A 3229-nucleotide genomic window follows, 5' to 3' on the forward strand; every position below is an offset into this window, starting at 1 on the left:
ATCTTTCTGTTTTTGTGCCAGTACCATATTGTCTTGATTACTGTAGCTTTGTAGTATAGTCTGAAGTCAGGGAGTCTGATTCCTCCAGCTTTGTTTTTTTCCCTCAAGACTGATTTGTCTATTCGGGGTCTTTTTTTTTGTTTTCGGTATGTGGGCCTCTCACTGTTGTGGCCTCTCCCGTTGCGGAGCACAGGCTTCAGATGCGCAAGCTCAGCAGCCATGGCTCACGGGCCCAGCCGCTCACTTGTTTCTTGAGTGAGATTGAATTGCTATAAACTTCCTTCTTAGAACTGCTTTTGCTGTGTCCCATAGGTTTTGGATCATCGTGTTTTCGTTGTCTTTGGTCTCTAGGTATTTTTTGATTTTCTCTTTGATTTCTTCAGTGATCTCTTGGTTATTCAGTAGCATGTTGTTTAGCCTCCATGTGTTTTTTTTTTTAAAACAGCCTTTTTTCCTATAATTGATTTCTAATCTCATAACAGTGTGGTTGAGAAAGATGCTTGATATGATTTCAATTTTCTTAAATTTACCAAGGCTTGATTTGTCATCCAATATGTGATCTATCCTGGAGAATGTTCCATGTGCACTTGGGAAGAAAGTATTCTGCTGCTTCAGATGGAATGTCCTATAAATATCAGTTAAATCTATCTGGTCTATTGTGTCATTTAAAGCTTGTGTTTCCTTATTAATTTTCTGTCTGGATGATCTGTCCATTGGTGTTAGTGAGGTGTTAAAGTCCGCCACTATTGTGTTACTGTCGATTTCCCCTTTTATGGCTGTTAGTATTTGGCTTATGTATTGAGGTACTCCTACGTTGGGTGCATATATATTTATAATTGTTATATCTTCTTCTTGGATTGATCCCTCGATCATTATATAGTGTCCTTCCTTGTCACTTGTAACAGTCTTTATTTTAAAGTCTATTTTATCTAATATGAATATTGCTACTCCAGCTTTCCTTTGACTTCCATTTGCATGGAATATCTTTTTCCATCCCCTCACTTTGTCTGTATGTGTCCTTAGGTCTGAAGTGGGTCTCTTGTAAACAGCATATATATGGGTCTTGTTTTTGTATCCATTCAGCCAGTCTGTGTCTTTTGGTTGGAGCATTTAATCTGTTCACATTTAAGGTAATTATAAGTATGTATGTTCCTATTACCATTTTCTTAATTGTGTTGGGTTTGTTATTGTAGGTCTTTTCCTTCTCTTGTGTTTCCCACTAAGAGAAGTTCCTTTAGCATTTGTTGTAGAGCTGGTTTGGTGGTGCTGAATTCTCTTAGCTTTTGCTTGTCTGTAAAGTGTTTGATTTCTCCGTTGAATCTGAATGAGATGCTTGCTGGGTAGAGTAATCTTGGTTGTAGCTTTTTCCCTTTCATTATTTTAAATATATCCTGCCATTCCCTTCTGGCCTGCAGGGTTTCTGCTGAAAAATCAGCTGATAACCTTATGGAGATTCCCTTGTAAGTTATTTGTTGATTTTCCCTTGCTGCTTTTTCTTTGTATTTAATTTTTGATAGTTTGAATAATATGTGTCTTGGTATGTTCCGCCTTGGGTTTACCCTATATGGGACTCTGTGCATTTCTTGGACTTGATTGACTATTTCCTTTCCCATGTGAGGGGAGTTTTCAACTATAATCTCTTCAAATATTTTCTCAGACTCTTTCTCCTTCTCTTATTTTTCTGGGACCCCTATAATTCGAATGTTGGCACGTTTAATGTTGCCCCAGAGGTCTCTGATTCTGTCCTGAATTCTCTTCATTCTTTTTTCTTTATTCTGCTCCCTGGCAGTTATTTCCACCCTTTTATCTTCCAGCTCACTTATCCGTTCTTCTGCCTCAGTTATTCTGCTATTGATTCCTTCTAGAGTATTTTTAATTTCAGTTATTGTGTTGTTCGTCACTGCTTGTTTGTTTTTTAGTTCTTCTAGGTCCTTGTTAAATGTTTCTTGTATTTTCTCCATTCTGTTTCCAAGGTTTTGTTTGTTTGTTTGTTTTAACATCTTTATTGGAGTATAATTGCTTTACAATGGTGTGTTAGTTTCTGCTTTATAACAAAGTGAATCAGCTATACATATACATATATCCCCATATCTCATCCCTCTTGCATCTCCCTCCCACCCTCCCTATCCCACCCCTCTAGGTGGTCACAAAGCACCAAGCTGATCTCCCTGTGCTATGCGGCTGCTTGTTTCCGAGATTTTGGATCATCTTTACTATCATTACTCTGAATTCTTTTTTAGGTAGATTGCCTATTTCCTCTTCATTTGTTTGCTCTTGTGGGTTTTTACCTTGCTCCTTCATCTGTAGCATATTCCTCTGTCTTCTCATTTTGTTTAACTTACTGTGTTTGAGGTTTCCTTTCTGCAGGCTGCAGGGTCTCAGTTTCTCTTACTTCTGGTGACTGACCCCAGTGGGTGTGGTTGTTCCAGTGCCTTGTGTAGGCTTCCTGGTAGGGGGCAGTGGTGCCTGAGTTCTGGTGGGTGGAGCTGGACCTTGTCCCTCTGATCGGTAGGGCTACGTCAGATGGTGTGTTTTGGGGTGTCTGTGACCTTAGTATGACTTTAGGCAGGCTGTCTGCTAATGGGTGGGGTTGTGTTCCTGTCTTGCTAGTTGTTTCACATGAGGCATCCAGCACTGGAGCCTGCTGACCATTGGGTGGAGCCAGGTCTTGGTGTTGAGATGGAGACCTCTGGGAGAGCTCTTGCTGATTAATATTCCCTGGGCCTAGGAGTTCTCTGGCAGTCCAACGTCCTGGACTCAGCTCTCCCACCTCAGAGGCTGAGGCCTGACCTGTGGCCAGAGCACCAAGACCCTGCAAGCCACACAGCATGGAAGAAAAGAAAAAAGAAAAAAAGAAAGAAAATGAACAAACAAACCCCAAGACATATGATAAAAACAAAGCCAAACAGACAAAAACACACAAAGAAACACGCATACACAAAAACTAGAAAACAAAAAAGAAGAGAGCAACCGAACAAATAAATGAACCTAAAAAGTAAAACAAACAATAAAAGCTAAACTAACAGAAGCAAAAACAAAAAACTCATTTTTGAACTGAGTTGTTTGTTTTTTGTTGTTGACTTGTAGGAGTTCTTTATATATTTTGGATATCAGTCCCCTATCAGGTATATGCTTTGCAAATATTTCCTCCCATTCTGTGGGTTATCTTTTTCACTTTGTTGACAGTGTCCTTTGATACACAAAAGTTATAAATTTTGAAGTCTAATTT

This window comes from Neophocaena asiaeorientalis, unplaced genomic scaffold (genome assembly GCF_003031525.2).
Source record: "Neophocaena asiaeorientalis asiaeorientalis breed wild unplaced genomic scaffold, Neophocaena_asiaeorientalis_V1.1 scaffold128, whole genome shotgun sequence".
Taxonomy (NCBI): domain Eukaryota; kingdom Metazoa; phylum Chordata; class Mammalia; order Artiodactyla; family Phocoenidae; genus Neophocaena; species Neophocaena asiaeorientalis.